We start from the raw sequence: 19,326 nt of genomic DNA, 5'->3' as shown, positions 1-19,326 counted from the left end.
CTTTTTGCCATCATCGGGGTGGGGCCTACTTGATATTTACATGTTCCAGACTCATAAGATATTTGATGTACATATTATTACAAATCAATAGAAGTCAGCATGCATTTTTAATCCGTAATTTAATGAATTTAAAAGAAAACTGTCAAAACACGGTAGATACCCCTACGCAATACTCATTGCTGAATGTTCTAAAGTTTGTTTGAGAAGAATCGCTTCAAAAACACTGATATATCAGAGAAGAAAACTTTGCATTTCTCACGACAACATGAGAAATTCAGATTTTTAAATTCCACCTGTTACTGAGTACATGCAGATTCTACACGAGTCTTGCTTTGTAAGATACGAAGCTCAAATATTCTTCTCTAAACATGAGCTGGTACTTAAAAGCCCAATGAAACATGCATATGTATTGATAATTCTCAAAATTGGAAGCTCAATGATTTGATCATAAACTGATTTCAAGTCTATAAACATTAAGCATATACTGTACTTACAGGCACATAGTCATTCTGCACCAGGTACTGCTGGGCATCCCTCGGGAGCATGAGAGGTCCTCTCCCTTTCTTCTACATGGGGATGTTGGGTCTGTGAAGCATCGCTGCAAGTAGTGACATTCCACAAAATTCCTATAGAATGGAACACAATACAATTTTTTTTTCAACTTTACGTATTTCACCCATTCTCTTTAACATATTAGATATGATGTATTGTATCAGCTCTGACAATCCCTAACATTCAGTTTTCGACTTATTATCAATATCAGTCTATGAAGAGCAAACTCGTACACATTCACTTTCCTGAAAAGTGTAATAGCAATGAAGCATAAACAAATGAGTAAGTTTTACTCTTACACTTTGGACAGAAATTGTTCCAGTAATTATAATCAATGCCACAAGATCTATGAGGATTGGCGGAAGGACTTACTGTCTCCATCCATGTCTTCACATCTTCTTACGATGTCTTGCAACTAAGGGTGGTTTCGCTTGGCAAGTGCAAGATTCTATTGACGTAAAATGGCCCCCATCTGTTCACCATCTCCTGCACTTTTCTCGGTACAACTGGGCAAAGTCCGCATTGATCTGAAAATAAACACAAAAACTGTGAAATATCAGTGATAAGGAAGTGGAAAATGAAAAACAGAAACGCTTGACAAAAAAAAAAGGAAGAAAACAAATATGCTTCAGGGGTATAAACGGTCGCCATAGCCACATTTCTAGATTTTTATGTAATTAATTATTTCTTATTGGTCTCGAGGGTTGTATTTCATGCTGGAGGAAAAAATGAGACCGATATCTCTGATTTTTGTTTCAGATGTTATCGTTAAAATCAATTTTTAGAAATACCAGGGATGTCTTGCATATCTAAACACCAAGAAGGGATAGTCCTGACAGAGTACTCCTTGGAGTACAAATTATACAAATAACAGGTAATTTGCATTCCCTTTATCTTAAAAAATATTAAAAGTAAAAAAATAAAAAAGGCCTCATTTATTGTAAAACTTCACTACATTCTCTCATTGGTGTATGTGATGCTTAATGCATACATCTCAGCCAGAAGTGTAGATCTGTAGAATTTTTAAGTCTAGATTCTTCTACTCAAACACAGATCACCACATTGATTATGCTACAAAGAGAACTAGAAATGTCGCTATGGCGACTGGTATGCCTCCGCCATAATGCATGATTCTCCTAATAGGTCTATAGTACATGTGGACAATGTGTGATTACATTTTCACAAAATTGGCAAAATATTAAAATGACATGTTTGTCACAAATGTATTGAATGTTTACCTTCCTTGACCTATGTTTAATTGGAAGAATAGGAGAGCATGTATTTGGGGATTTAAGAACTTATGCACTGAGTAATTTTCAAGGTATGGAGAAAAAGCGCAATTTCTGTATTGAACAGTAAATTGTTATCATTTTCATCTGGCCTTTGATTTATAAGAGAAGCACTGTCAGGCAGAACATACATAAATTCAGCATGTACTAAGTTTCAAGATAACTTGAGCCACTTCCGAGATATGGAGAAAAAAGTAAGTTCAGCACTTTCACTTGATCTTTGACCCTTGACCTTCTTGGCAAAAAAAAAATCCCAGAGAATCTCTATTGGGTTATACATGCATACATCAAGTTTAAAAAAAAAATATCCTGCTGGCATTGCATAAATATAAGGAAAATAGTAAGATTTTGAAGTATTGCCCTTGACCTTTGACCCCTGACCTTTGACCCCATGAACCCTAAATTCCCTAGATAACCACTGCCAGTCAGTAGATGCATATACACTATGTTCCATGAAGATACCTTGAACAATTTCCAAGATACAGAGAAAAAAGTGAAATTTTAACATTTTACTTGACCTTTTGACCTTTGACCTTTTGACCTCATGACCCCAAACTTTCACCAGAGAATCTTAATTGGGTAGTTCATGTATACACTAAGTTTCAAGAAAATATCTTCTGGCATTGCATAGATATGGGGGAAATAGTAAAATTTTAAGCATTTGACCTTGACCTTTTGACCTTTGACCTTAAGCATGTGCACCCAAAAGTTGATAGGCACAACTTCACCCCCTAATACACATACATGCCAAGTTTCATTAGGATACCTCAAAAGGTTTTGGTAGTTACCCTGTCCACAAAATTCATTATGGACGGACGGAAGGACGGACGGACGGACGGACGGACGGACAACCCGAAAACATAATGCCTCCGGCACCACTTCGTGGCGGAGGCATAAAAACTGGAGTAGAATACCTTTATCCAGGTGCGAAATCTTGTTCCATTGCACGAGTTAATCCCATACATTATTTGTTTCATACAACGCCTTCAACAATAACACTAATATACAGACTTACTAGTTCAAGAAAGAGTCTTGAATTCAGTGCAGAAATGGCAACCATAAGGCCGAGTGCAAGTAGCATTGAAGTTGATTATTCCAGTAAAATGAGTGACATGATGCACGCTTGATAGTAAGAGTGTTGAGTGCACACGCCAAAGGTAATTGTTTATTGTGACATCAGACTCAGTAGACCTAGTCATGCAATGGAACAGAAACTGTTTATTAATTGTAGACCCCCTATTTTAATATGGGAGTCAATGGAAATTGGTGATGTCAGCCAATATGGCCCATGCGATAGAAGTTTTTACAGTTCAGAGCTTGACGCCACTGCACTGGCATTGCAACATTGGCGCCCTAAACCCTGGGGTGCTCATCACACAGGGGGCTTCGTGTTTGGGCTGGTCGCAGTTCAATTGTAGCGCCCATAGGGTCTACGTACTATTGGTGGCCTAAACACAACGTTAAAAATAAAACCCATCTAACAGCATATGCCCTACATTTTATCACAGCATAGTGGGGCATGATAAGGCCTAGAACTGTGCCTTTCTACGTAGAAATTGATAAATTAAACCTTACAAGAGTGTAGGAAGGGGTGAACTGACACTAACTTGTTACTGTTACTCAGTGTTAGACGACAGTTAGGCCTACGCTACAGTAGCCTATGCCCATAGCTTTACCTTTCAGTCAAGACACCAACATCGTAAATCATTAGGTAGAATGGGCGCTTTATAAGAGTCCCTGTATTATTACACTTGTACTTGCAGTTTCACCGAAATAGAGCCCCCACGGAATACTAGTATAACGTTAGCCTACAATGTCATGTAACTTGTTACAATGTTTGGATAGACACATTAGCCATGAACAGCTAACGTTAGCACTGGCGCTTCAGGGATGGACAGCGCTGTATAATACAGTGGCAAGGCTCAAACTCGCCAAAAAAAAATGTAGGGCGGTTAGTGCACATCTTAACATCTTTTATCTTTGGTTACTGAGTCCCAGAGTTATCAAACACATTCTTAAGCATTCATACAGTAATATGCTCACCTTTAAGCAACTTGGTCAAGCTTCTGTCAGATCATACCCTCAAAAAACTCCGGCCTGCATGACTTCTGCCTTCAAGACCAACTCAACTGTTCGAGTCAATAGCGTTTGTTTGCAAATGGTCAATGGTTGTTCAAGTACTATAGTACATGTACAATGTACATATTGTGCACTGAATGTGTGTGTATGACTACGCTATCTAGCATCGCATGAAGCAAAGTGACGGCCAGCGCCAATTCCGGTTTTAGGCGGTTCAAGATAGCGCATGACGTCATTTACAAGTCATCTGATTGGCTGAAAGTTTAAGTCCTTGTTAGACTTAGATTGCGAACAGCTTCGACACTCAACTTTTAATCGAAGCCACCTAAAATAAGTCTTAAAGACTTAAAATATTTTAAGTCGTAAGAAAGATTTAAAATTTAAGTCCTAGAAATTAAGAGAGTATACAAATTAGAACATATATTATTATGACAATTAACATTTACATTAATTGTGGAGAGGCCATTTTGTGTGATGGACTTGGCTCGTTCTTTGATTCATATGGACTTGGGTCGTTTTTTGATTCATATACATGATATTCTGCTATGGAGATGAGAGAAGGACGAGAGAGGGCGCTATGATATGAATGTAGGAATGACCCAAATCCTTCATTCTTACATTCATATAAGATTTAACTCTTTTATTTCAGGCACTTCCGGGGGTAATTAGGATTTATCATTTATACACAAGATGACTCCATGCATTAGCTACAATTTCCCATGTCAAACTGAATTTGGCCAAAAATTGGACTTGGGTCGTTCTTATATTCAGGTCTTTGATTCTCTAATCTTTGCAATTGGGGGCCCCCAAGTGAGGAATGGCTTTCCATTTATGCAATGTTAGTTTGTATTCTATTACCCTAGAGAAAAAAAAAACAACGCACAGCTTGGTGCCAATTTGACCGATGCGTTTTTAAGAAGAAGATAAAGATATGGAAATTTCCGCCCAGGTCCACCCTGGATCTGCAATAAACAATCATGAAACTGCAGTCGCCAATCTATACTTATTCATAGAGTATAATCTCACGAGATCGACTTCCACGAGTCATACGGCCCACGATTTTGACATTTCAAAAGGGTCCATGAGTCATACGGCCCATGAGTCATACAGGCCATGAGCTTGACACTATAGGCAAAAATGCCAATGAGTCTGACAGTCTTATGCAAACAAGGCCCACGAGTCTGATACTATATATATAAGCAAATAAGGCCAATAAGTCCGATGCAATGCTCACGGGCTCAACGCTGGGCAGAAAAGGCCCATGAGGACATTAAAGACCCGTGATGTAATGGGGTCGAACTCGTGGGCCTTGTTTTTCTAGTGTGGGACTCATGAGCCTTATAATTTGGTGAAAATTCGTCATGGTGTTTAACAATTTAAAAAAAATAGATGTAAAGAGATTATATTCCATCACATATGTAACCTTTTTTTTTGGTATCATTTTTTTCTGTTCCTTCAAATTGGACTCTATTCGTAACCATGATCTTGCGCAGGCGCAAACATTGTTGCGCTTGTTGGGGAGTCTGCGGTGGCGGCCACTTTACCAATCTACTTGCGAACAGAACTTGATGTGCCAGAGTGGAAAGTCGGTAAGTAATGTTATGATAATGAGACGCCATGGGTGTAAGCAGGTATCATGACCTCAGTATATTTCTTGGCTTCTGGGTGGTAGGTCCCCTTACCTTAAAGGCACTCAATCGTGGCAAGTGGTTTGTGCGGCACGGAGACGAACGCAACACGCTGCCTCCCCCATTCTGTATCAAATGTAGTGACCCCGAATGAGAATAGCGCTGGCTCAATGGGTCAGCGAACAAAACGCTAGGCTACAAGAGAGCTCTGTGTGCTAATCTCCTAACCCAAAATGGCTGTCCGAGCTAGCCACGAGAGTTTCCGAATGGACGCACGCTCTCAGTGCGCATGCGCATGAAGAGAGGCCAAAAGAGCCATGCGTCTTCTGGCCTCTCTCCTCCAATCACCACAGCTCGCGGTGACAATTATTTGTGTATGATGCGTACACACACACGCACACACACACACGTCTTCTGGCCTCTCTCCTCCAATCACCGCAGCTCGCGGTGACAATGTTTGTGTATGATGCGTACACACACACGCACACACACACACACGTGTCTCAGTTGCAGCATTGTCCCACACGTTTATGGATATAGCACCAAGTCTGGCATTGCGCAATTGCATGCACAAACTTCGGTCGTTCGGAGTTTACGTACCATTAGGGATGACGATCGGCTGCCTTTAAAGAGGAAATCCACCCAAAAATAGATGAATTTCAAAAGAAAGAGAAAAATATTCCCTACAGAACGATACAAAAAATAACAAAAATTTAAAAAGAAATATGAATGATATGACATTTTGAAATGTTACATTTTAGTGTTTTGCGGAAAACATTTATTGACCAGTCCTAATGAATATTCAATGGAGCGACGTGATGATGTCCTACCCTCACAATTTTTTTATGTATGTTATGTTATGTGAAATTCTGAAAAATCTTTATTTTTAGCTTATACAAGTAAAAGCATATTCTCATATACCAAGAGTTAGCATTTGTTCTTTTTCATTTTGGGTGGTTCTAAAGCAAGTTTTATGTTTATACACCTAAAATATGAGATTTTTGTCGTTTCTGTATATGAAATAAACAAGAAATTGTGAGAGCATGACATCGTAAACTTGCTCATTTTAATATTTTTAAGGACTGGTCAAATAATGTTTGTCGAAAAAAAAAATGTGAAATTTCAAAATGTCTTATCTTTCTTATTTCCTATCCCATTTTTGTCATTTTGGTATCGTTCTTTATGGAATATTTTCTCTTTCTTTTGAAGTTTATCTATTTTTGGGGTGAATTTCCTTTTCAAGTCCCTAACAAAACTTCGGCGAGTGCAAAGTGCACAATCATAATTTAAAAGAAACTGCTCGAATGCAACGGGTTTCTAATTGCATTCGCAGTCTACACTGATTTCAGCTATTTCATGTACAGATATGGACTGCTTTTCGGAGCATTGCTGATATCGTTGCCCCGAGGAATCTAAAGCATGGAGCTTTAATCGGAGGAGCTTGCTAAGAGGGTCATAGAATAGAGTTGAGATCTTGCGAGCGATAATACTATCAATAATACGCCAATAAAAGCAGTCTGTACCTGTCTTATGTACCGAAAAAAAAAAAATAAATTGCACTTGGTTTGGATCGCGATTGCGGGCTAGTCAAGTCAGTTCACACACCTGACGCAGCTGCCATTTACTTTTGATCAGCGATAACATTGGACAAATGCTCATTGCGATGTACCTCTCGAGCTCTGGAAGCTGCGCCTGCGTTAAAAATATTATTATCCGCTTCAGATACTAAATATATAGAAATGGCATTGTGCTTTACTATTGCATAATACCATGTTGCAAATCAAAGACCTTAGTGGTTGCGACGTGCTACGTACTGCGCGATAGAATTCACAAATGAGTGCTAGTAATCATTACAGTGGTAAACAAATTGTTGGTCACAACGGCCGTGCCAATTTCACAACAATTGCATTGCACAAGGGTCACTTCTTGCGCCATGAAAGCTGAGCAACTAAAAAGTAAATGTACATACGACCACGTTCATACCCCATTTGTACCAAGGAGAGAACAGTTTTGGCACTATAAATACGTTTGGGTGTTTGTAGATTTGAGCGTTCGCAATGATTGAATTCACTCCCACGATTTCAACCAACCAGAATCAAGGATTCAGATTATTGTAATATTATGAATTATTTCATCACAGCAAAATGTGTCTCTGTTTTCATGTGTTGGGGGCTTTACGCGTCAAGGGAATCTGTCATTCCTTGTCTTGGGCAAAATATGCCGATAAAATTTGACTATCCTCGACGGTACTCAAGACAATGCTTTGGGAAAACTTCTAATGAACATTTAATTTTTGTACTGCCTTTCATGGAGAATGGTCATAGAGATGTTATATTGTATATGCATATTCAACCACAATCACACTTGTATATTTTCTAACGGTACACATGCACTGCTGTGAGTGTATGTACGTGTCCCATTGTGCGCACTCGCGTGTATGTATATACAATAGTTGTAATTCAATTCAATGTTTTATTTCATTTTTCGACAAAAAAGATATGAACATCACTTTTTTGATAACAGAAATTAAGGTGCGTAAAGTATAACATGAAAGAATGTATATACAATGATTGTACCACCTTATAATAATTATACACTATCATATAACTCAAGTGACTAGAAGTAATTATACAGTATGCAAAATTCGAAAAATGGATAATGCACTTTTGTTTTTCTTGCACTTTTTAATCAGGTATAGCATTCTTGCCGGCCAGTATCTGCAATCTAATATGCGGTCCCCTCGTTGGGTTCTTCAGCGGAAAACTCAAAAGGTTTTGTATCAAGCCAGCGTTTAAGCATTCATAACTGCAGTTCCTTTAGACTAACAATTGTCTCTATTGGGTGCATTTTATTTGTTTGTTTTCATGGAATAATATGTTAGCATTCACAATATCAATCAGCAACGAAGAAGGAATGTGAAAATTACCCGACATGAATTTTTTGATTGCCTTGACTGAAAGCTGTGATAATGAATTATAATGATTAATGATAGTTTCTCGTTGTTATCTAAAAAAAAAATGTGGGATTACGAATGCTTTTTCTAGATGTACAAGTGTCATAGGTATATCATTATCAGAACATATTTTCACTATGAGATTCTTTACTCCAAGGTACATTACATCGTGATTTGTTTATACAACCACACTGATTTTAGATAAGCCCGAATGAATAGATGATAAATAAATATATTTATTTAAAAAAGGCTGATTTGACCCGCCTTCTTGGTAAACCCACTGCTTGTAACAGCATGTTTAGACAATCATGTAAACCAACAACTTTATGAAAAGTGGAGAAGAGCTGGAAATACAAAAGAACTTTCATTTAAAAAACATCGAAAAATGTATTTATATTTCAAACAATTTCAAACCATTTGAAGAGGCATCAATGATAAAAAAGAACAGCAATGATAATGCATTATTCATAATGAGATATTAAAGTGAGGGCTTATGGAAGTTCTCAACTCTTAGTGAACTGAATTACAAGGACTGTTTACAGACAAATATGTGTTGCAACGTGAGTTTTGAGGGATGTCATGGTATGATTCATTATTTATAATTTTCGAATCTATGAGAGTATTGTTTCTGATTGATCGAGCAAACAGACTCTACAATTATTATCGGCAACAGGTATGTTGAGATCCACTGTTTGACACAAAGCGAGGCATGCTTGATTAAAATATGTAGGACCTATCGATATTCTATTTGAATGGTTCATTACATTTCTATCGATTTTTTTTTTCCAGATGGTTCGTAATTATGATTGGGATGTTACTAATGGCGGCAAGTGTCTTCACGGTATGATTTTTTTAAACAAAAAAACTGAGCGTAGTTGAAAGAGTTTCCCCAAACAGTGTCATTACTAAAATTGAACTACCTCATCATTATCGCTGTCACAATGATAATAAACACACACAGACACACAAATTCCAGATTTGTTTGAAAGCTCTGCTGTTTCTTATTTAAAAGCAGATTAACTGAAAGCAGGGAAAGAATTCGAAGACAATAAAAAGGTCAAAACTAGTGTTCCTGCATGTGAAGAGCCCACGTTCTATCTGGGCTTGCCTGGAGGTTTAATCAAAGTAATTCCAAGATTCCCCGGTAATGTTTGAAAGTTTGACGAAACCTTCATGATGATAAGGGTATCATTAAATAACATGCACGGTCACTTCAGAATATGAATATAATATATATGATATAATATACCCATATGAATGTACTTCTACATTTCAGATGTAGGAATAAAGCATAGCAAAGGAGTTGCCGTTCCTAAACATTTTCAGCTTTTTGGTTCTTTTCACTACCAGATTCCATTCGGCCAGAATGTCATTCATCTCATTCCATCCATGACCGTACTTGGCGCAGGGACTGGTGAGTTTTGCACACACACTTCCCCCATTTTTACAGTTAATTAACCTATTCAATTCAGCACGGACAACGTGATATACATGAGACTATGAAAACATTTTCCTATCATGTACAAGAGGAGGATCCCCAAACAAAAAAGTAAAGTTATAAAAATAATAGCCAGTTATTCTTCTTGTCAATATTTTCCATATGTTTCGAAAACCTAGAAAATAATGCAAAGTATACGTGAGTACATGATATTATTAAGTGCAACTATTTGATATCATCTAGGCGCCTAGGTGTTAATGTAAGTTCATTGATTCCGTTACAGCCATCACTACATGTACTTCACTTTTACTTGCCATAATTGCAGAATGTACTGGTTGCAATGTTTGCTGCTTTATCTGTTCATACATTTTTAGCTATTACAGACACGACAGCGGCAATGGTAGTTTTTCAAATCGTAGAAGTCTGGTACGACGGCGCCCACAGCGGGGGTTCGGCTATCTATTCCTTTCAGTTTTGCATCGGTTTCATGATAGGTAGGTGAATATTGCGCCAAGTGATATTGGCACCATCCATCGCGTCTATGCATAAAATGTACTGCTATTTAATTTCAGCAGTCTGTAACTGACAAGTAAATCCAGATAAAAATCCTCAAGAGAACAAGATAGACATCACTGAGATTCAGATTCAGCATCGTCGAAATAGGGTAAAATCATTTAACAGAATAATAAATGGGAAGATGACAAAGCAACGTTCGGCCCAAACTTTGACATTGACATCCAGCCAACTATGAGTAAAGTTTCGCAAAAAATTCAGGGATTTCGAAAATTGAGGCTACCTGCCATGCCTGCGGTACTTTTGGCGAGTGGACTTGGATATGAGACGATGACGGATATATAAAAACGTACTATAGATCTGACAGAACAAAAACAAAGAGACTCAAAAAAGACAGAAAAACCCAGAGAACTCTTCATTTTTGGAGCACTGCGTTGTAATGGATACGCCTTCCTGGGTTCGAATCCTGCTAGCATCATTAAAAGTAAAACGTCAGCTTGAACGTGGTGTAAAACATGCCATGATAAAAAGTTGCCGTCTCGCTGTGCACTTTAACAGTGCATAAAATGAGTGCGTGGCTTCGCGGTGGGACAATAGTGCTAATAATAGGAGGGTCCTCGCACTGTAGGGCCGATACAATAACAAGAACAGTGCCCCTACTAAGGTACCCCGAGTAAACTTTATAAAAAAAAGTCTACTGCCTGAAAATTAGAATATTGGCAAGGTGTGAAAAGAGAGTAGATGGAGCTGATTTGAATGTAACCCATTTCTTATGATTCTATGCGCTTGTTTATTCTCTAATGGAGCCTACATACCTATTCTTCCTCTTGATTTGTTTACAGGGTCGCTGTTGTCCGGGGGACTAGTGAGAATAATAGGATTTCAGTGGTAAGACCTCCATGTTCTTGTGTGGTGAAAGGGGGGTAGCAGTAACTCGAACCATGCATTATGTCTTATGAAATATGGTAGCTATAAAGTGACACCTGGGCTCCATTTCATAAAAGATGTTAGGATGGCAACTCTTGCTGGAATGGCAACTTCCAACAGCAACAGCCAGTCAGGAAGCTGGATTCTTGTCGTTACTATAATTGCCATTCCCGCAAGAGTTGCTATCATATCAACTTTTTATGAAATGGGACCCAAATCGCTATAAACTTCATGAGATCGAAAGATTTTCGTCATTTTGAGGCGATCTGATCTATGCACTTGTGACTACGAAAAATTAAAGCATTGTGGGGATGTAAACACGTACTGCGTACAGGAAAAGAATTGATACAAGCTGGGCTTACAGTGCATGATTTTCCCAAAGGGTATTTAATCAGCAAAAGTGGAAATATTGTGAGAAATACAAGACCTATTTACACTGTAATCATATCCATCGGGTACAAAATTCATGCCGGCTGAGGGCGGAGCTGTGAGATCATGACGTTCACGTCGTGAGCACGCGTACTGAAAATCGAAATGGGTTGTAACTGGGTGGACGTAATGAGTGGACTGCAGCCATTTAGCAACGCTGAACAACGTGAACGGCGTCCCCGTCATACAATCGAAAAGTTCCTAGCAACGCATCAATAAAAAAATAATCTATTTCGTCCATTTTGGGGGGCCATTTGTTAATTGAAAGTAATGTTGATAGGGGAGTAGAAAAAGTGAAACTTATCACATCGCTATCGGTTTCTTTCTGAAAAGTATTCATATTGTACTCTATCTACAGGTTGAGTTGTTAATACATGTGAGGTCGGGTGATGTGAGAAATATCTGGCGATAGTATGCACTGGAAAAAAATGCTGATCACCCCTCTCCTCCCTCACATTGCGTTGACGCACATAGTGTGCCTTTGTGGGCTTCACGTTCCTACCCAAATATTTCCGTGTACGCGGTCCAGCTTGATTTTTAATCACGTTGGATACTCAAACGTTAAAAAAAAAATCAGGAAACTGGGTCGTCACAATTTCATTTCAGCCTTTGTATATACCATTAACTAACCATTTGTGGACTATTACTCCATACAGTCAAATAGGCCAGATGTTTCAATGAAGTCACTACTTACGCAAGTGTACGCAAGAGTACGATGGTGCCGACAACACATAACTGTCTTGCGATTTTTTTTCTGTCATTTTCCCGCCAACAGGACAATGTGGACTATTGCCATAGCAATCGTTGTATACTCTCCCTTCTGTGCCTTGCTGAGTAAGATCCCAGAGACAGAAACTCAACTGATCGAAACAGAAGATCAGCAAGTTCTCCTTCCACAACCAGAGATTTCCACAGTCGAGGTGCACCAGCAGCCAAAGAGGAAATAATGACCCTGGATTTCCTTTCTTAATGATACCAACGTTCTTCTTTTTTCTCCTTTTTTTTTAGCTCACCTGAGGCAAAGACTCAAGTGAACTATTGCGATCATTCATGATCCGGCGTCCACCATGCGTAAGCCTTTAAAATGACAAATATTCACCAAACTTAGGAGGCAGCAATGGTAGGGTATATGACTGCAATTTGTTTAAATTATGGAAACCATGCCACATGAGGACCCGAAGTCGGGAATCTTTATAAATATTCCGATCTAGAACCAGAAGTGATAGAGCTACGCAGCAGTTAGTACTATGAGTAAGTATACTGATGATTGTAGTTTCAAAATTGTTTGTGGTGGATCCATTGCTACCCCAAATTGGGGACCAAATTGGGGCTCAATTTTTACATTATCATCATCTACTTGAAAATGCATGGTTAAAATGTTCACAGAAGTCGTCAGGTGTTATCGCTCTAGTTATTATAGTAAAAATGAATATGCGCTATTTCCTTCCTTGCGGAGCACTAGGGACCAAGAAACCCCCAAAGAGAGTGAACTAAGAAAAAAAGCTCTATGAACTCGGGAATTATAGCGCCAAACCGCAATGAGCAAGTACCTTTGTGAGTGTAGGGGGGGGGGGGGGGGTAGGGCTATGTAGTTTTTGTTTCCAGACTCTTGGCCCTTCTACAAAATGCACCCTAGGCGGCGACAAAGTCCATTTCTCTGCCGAAGACAAAGACTAACCAGCTCACCCTGCTACGTATCTCGTCCTATAGAGAACAGTAATATTCTGGAAAAGCAAAACAATAGGCCTACAGGCAGACAGGCAGATTTTCTGGAAACCACACTATGGATAGGTATGAACTAAAATACATGTATACTGGTCATCTTTACATTCTCATCTGATTAAAAACGTATGCCTTTAAGTTTGTCACTAAACTTGGCAAATGTTTTAACACTCGGTGATAGAGTAGATTATGCACAATTGGAGCACCAATATACCCCTCATGGGAGGTCCTTTGAGAAATCCTTCAAGCATTAAATACCACATGTATTAGTGAGTATATTTTCAAGTTTGCTTATGTCATATCCAGGGTGGCCCAATTGTATAGGAAGGACCAAGTTTTGGGGCCACTCTCTACATTCTGGTCGTCTTTTTCAACTATATAATTATTTTTTCATCATAAGTGTGACAAATGGGCCCTATGTCTCACCAAAGGCTTCTAAAATTTGCTTAAAGGACGTAGGGGGCCTATAGTAGCAGGCGTGTATAAGAATGACTGTTCAAGAATGTGATGATAAATGTACCTATTGAGCTCATTCAAGGGATTATAGCCACCGGTCGTATACCTTGCGTGAAGAAATGATGAAAGAATTACTTTACTTCTGGAAGTAGATGTCATGTATGTTTGCAGTAACTTTTGTACGGTCTTGCTGGTAATGTAGCTAAAAAGCATGTCACTTGTAGTCTCGAATATTTGCTTTATGTTTATTTTTTTTTAATAAAGACAACTTTGCAAAGATAAATGAAAAAAAATCTAGTCGATTTAAGTTGTGATGTTAGGAATCATGTGGCGCAAGTTCGTGTGTTGTCTTTGAATAATGTCCACAACTTGCACTATATTTTTGTCAGTTTCTGATATTCTATGTCATGGTGAGGGCACTATTTCTCAAAGTGAAGGCTTTATTAAAAGAGTGGATGTTATCTCACGAAATGAAGTGTGTGTGTGTGTGTGTGTGTGTGTGTGTGAAAACAAACATTATAACCCACGAATCAGACAAATTTACGTTATGCTTCATTACACCATGGTCCCGACGACCACGGCAACTCTGTTTGCCTGAAATGTGTGTGTGTGTGTGTGTGTGTGTGTGTGTGTGTGTGTGTCAAAACAAATATCATAACCCACGAATCATACAAGTTTGCGTTATGCTTCATTACACCATGGTACAGACGACCACGGCAACTCCGTTTGCCTGGAACGTGGTGAGCCGTGCGTAGGACAGGTGGGATATTCCCCTCCCGCCTGCCTCTTATACTCTGGTCAGTGCTGGTGTGTTGTCATACTCTATAGTCGTGAGCATGTAGCTATCAGAGGCTTTTCTCACCGTGTCTGGTCAGACTAGACTTATACACATGATTTCCCTCTGCGTACAATTACGGACCGCCTCAAAGTTTTGTTTAAGCCTATTACGTTCTGTCACGTTTTGTTGCGGTTACCCCTTTTTATTGCGGCCTTGTGGATTTCTCATCGGCACTGCGACTGCCCTGGAAAATCTTTTGGCGGTTGCTATGTTTACACCACGTTCCCGGCGGCCACTGCAGCCCTTCCGCCCGAAACGTAGTGCGCCGTGGGTAGATATGATATTCTGTTTTTGTTCTTTTTTCTTTTCTTTGTTTTGTTTTGTATTTCCCTCCGTATGCTATTCTTGTTTAGATCCAGTCCTCTTCCCGGTGAACATATAGCTATCAGACGCTGTTCTCACGGTGTCTGGTCAGGTTAGACTATAGGCCTAAGTAATAAAAACCTGTCGCGTCCCGCTACGGGCAGCCTCCAAGTTTCGTTACAGCCTGTTACACGCCGTCGTGTTTTGTTGGGTTAACCCCGTTTTATTACGGTATATGAGGTTTCTCATTAGCATAGGGACTGCCCGTAGCGAATTCTTTGACAGTTTAAAAATCTGACACGGCATCCACGGCAATCACACTGCCTGTCACGTTTGTCTATCCATTCACATGATAACGTTGTCTCAACTTCATCCCTTTTTGTCCACGGTGGCCTGAAACGTGACTGTCGGGGCCGCCTGGAAAATGTTGTAAACGCAGCATTAGATAAATTAATACGTGAAATATTTCGGCATAGCAATCGTTTGAACAATGATTGGTACAGTCAGTTTCAGAGGACGCCACCTTGCGATTGGCTGCAGGCAGCCTGGGAACATGTAACACAGATATCAAAATCGACATTTTACTGTACAAACAATTGCATTGGATAGTCGAGGCCGTATCTTCATTCTCTTCTTGAATTATTCTTGGATTATCTCTATGCATTTTGAAATCGTGTGTATTTCACTTTAATTACTCCCTTGTTTGTTCGATTGTCTATTTTTTAATAGCTGGCTGTCATTGTGCTTATTATTTTGTAAGCTTGTAATTTTACTAATGAATTCCTTACATCAGGTGCATTAGAAACCAAATACTGTACGAATAAAATAATTTGCCACACACTGGACTAGTAAGGAAGCGATGAAAACATGAACGGAGGTGGGTATGCGAGAATGTATGTGTAGTCTAGCCTGACTAGACGCGGTGAGAAAAGCCTCTGATAGGACACTACAGATTTCCAGTGCGAAAGTACAAAATTCTCCAAATGAAATATATTGTCATATATCAACTTTTCATAACAAAATAACAAAATGTCTCTTTGGATCGAAGTTTTTCGAGTGTACGTGAAAATGCTGGATTAAAGACATGGGGTACATTATTATAGGTTTTTCCGGCCAATTTCACACTTTTGTCAGTCTATTTGATAGAAAGTTCATTCAATTTAGCAAAAAATCCTCATCACTGCACATTCTGTCATTCAAAATTGCAAGTTCGTTCAATTTAGCATTTCGATCAATGAAAATTGCACATGTGCCATTCGAATTCGTAAAACGGGCATTCAAATTGGCACGTGCTCTTCAGTCATTCAAATTCGCCAGCACTGGACAAAAAGAGTATTTCATCAACATTTTATTTCGCGTATGGGCAGTCAAATTCCAAACATGTTCATTGACATTCGTCATGTTATTTCTTTTTTGAAGAGATGAGAACATTTAAACGCCTATTTCTATGTGACTTTTTGATTCATCCAAGCACTGTTAAGCAGTGAAAGTATCATACTTTTGACCCTACATAACTCGAGTTTGTTGTTCTGTAACGCCTCTTTTTTTTCATATATGTCATTTTAAGCCTACATGTACCAATACTACAGATTAGATACATGTTCATTCGCATTCGCCATGTTATTTCTTTCTTGAAGAGATGAGAACACTTAAACGCCTATTTCTATGTGACTTTTTGATTCATCCAAGCACTGTTAAGCAGTGAAAGTATCATACTTTTGACCCTATATAGCTCGAGTTTGTTGTTCTGTAACGCCTCTTTTCTTTCTTACATGTCATTTTAAGCCTACATGTACCAATACTACAGATTAGGTTGTGGATTTGTCTGGGTGTTTGTCTAGGGCTAGTTAGGTTTTTATCTGTAGTTTGTGCAATTCTTTTTGCAAATTTAGTCTCATGTGTTAAGTAGAAGATCAATGATATAAGATGTTATTATATGTTTAGGGGGAATGCACCCTACAAGCTTTGCTTCTTCAGCATTCTTCCCTATCTCCTGCATTTTCTTAACATCAGATTTTTTTTTTTGGTGCCTTTTTCTTTTTCACCTTAACATTTGTATATCTATAAATTCCACTCGTCATATTTTGTAATATGCACATATATATGTATCTATATTTTACGTGGAAGGAAAAATGTATTTACAAGTTCTGTTGGAGATGGAAAAAATAAATGAAAAATAAATGAAATTAACTTCATCTTCTGACATTCATTACAGCACAAGTTAGATACAGACGTATTTCTCAAGGAGACAGAAAAAGAATTATAGGAACATTTTATAATCATAACCTTGACTTCCTAGAACTGTCCAACACACTCGGAATAAAGCGCTCAGCGGCCAGATAAGTTGTGGCCACATGCACTATCTTTGGACTGGAAGACTCAATAGGCACATCGAAGAAAAAAAAACTGCCAAAATCTCTAAAATGAATACGAAAATAGGAAATGTAAAGACGCTTGCAAAACAATAACTATATTGAAAAGAAAGAAAGAATCAAAGCATAAACATGCGTGCTAAATTGACAGCAAAAGATTTTAAACTGGATTCCCCCAAATGAATTCGAATGAACGAGTGCAGAGAATGTCCGTGATCACGTGACTATGTCATTGGAAATTGAATGAACGAATAACGAAATGGTGCTTGTTTTACGAATTTCAATTGAAAAAGTGTTAATTAGAATGAGGCTAAAGGTAATTTGAATGTTCCAAAATGAATTTGAATGAAGAGATCATAAAATTGAAATACCGAACATGTCATCTACGCTAAATTTTGCTAAATTGAATGCAGCAATTAGGAATTGGACTGACAAAAGTGCAAAATTGGCCGGGAAAACCTATACACTCTGTATGGTCATAAAGTTGATTAAAAATATTTCCATAGGATTTACAAAGCCAAGTTGGATAGAAGTGTTGTGCTATTTGTGAAGTCGATTATTTCTTAAAATCCTTCTCAGTGTCGAGTTCATGATAGATCAGCCTTTGGACTCTACTCTTGGCCGTATTGAGAGGGCGATGCATGCGACTACACTTCGAGGAGTGCGATACCCCGAATCATAACGACGCGACTAATGAGAGAGTACATACGCTCCACTCGGAGATAGCGCCATCTCTCGGCCTGTCGCGAACAAGAAATAGTACAGCTGTTACAGCACCGATTAAAGAAAAGAAAAGAAAAGAAAAGAAAAGAAAAGAAAAATCAAGGACGGTACCCAGACTGAGTTCAAAACAGCAGTGTCGAATTTATATGTATACACCTGTTCACTCCATCTACTTGAAAATTTCAGATTCAGCGTGTTAGACAAGTAGAACATGTGGATATCGGAAATGAGATACTTTGATTTGATTTTAATCGAATCAAAAACCATCGGAACATGAATAGGAACCGCTCCGCCGCAGAAAATCACTTTTAGGACGTTTAGGGGAAGTTATTTGGATGTACATCATACGTTACGCGTAGCATGGGTCACACGCTTTTAATGGAGGATTTAATACTCTATAGTCGGATTATAGGGTATTCTCCTCACACAGACAGACAGACAGACACACACACACACACACACACACACACACACACACACAAAACATACAAACAAACAAACTTTGTTGATTTGGGAATCGGAGAAGGATTAATGCACACTCGGTGAGATAGTGAGAAGAATCAAACAATGCATTTATATAATTGTTATAAACTTTACTAATTTCCGTGTGCAACCCGCTGTAGATGGATGGGAACTGAATTTGTGACGTCACAATAGTAGAACTGAAAAACTAAAGAAAAAGAAATCCTTTTCAGCATGTCGATATACTAGCTTCTCCAAATTCTTAAGGACTGCGGCAAATCTAGTTTTTTTTTTTCTCTCTCATTAAGAATAATAAACGAAGATTAAAAGAGGAAGATAAAAACTGATATTTGCTTCTATGTCAGCATTGATATTAATGATTGGCCGCAACAAAGATGTAAATAGGAGGTGATGTTGTATTAACTCATCCCACGAGAAAAAGGCCTATATACGGAGTCGTCTCGATGCCTCTTTTCTTGCGGGATTGGGAAATTTCATCTAAGTCGCCTTATTGTGCGGATGTAAAAACCATAAATTTCCGCGACTTGCAGAGAGAGAAAGGGTGCGCGCTCTGTCCGTTCCGAATGTGCCAGGCCAGCGGGAAATGCCCACTCATCAGGAGAGCGAAACGACGACATTCCA

Source organism: Diadema antillarum, unplaced genomic scaffold (assembly GCF_040938485.1).
Source record: "Diadema antillarum isolate AM-2024a unplaced genomic scaffold, OU_Dant_1.0 seq00000523_RagTag, whole genome shotgun sequence".
NCBI classification, from domain to species: domain Eukaryota; kingdom Metazoa; phylum Echinodermata; class Echinoidea; order Diadematoida; family Diadematidae; genus Diadema; species Diadema antillarum.
The sequence above is the reverse complement of the archived record's forward strand: the minus strand, read 5'-3'. Positions refer to the sequence as shown.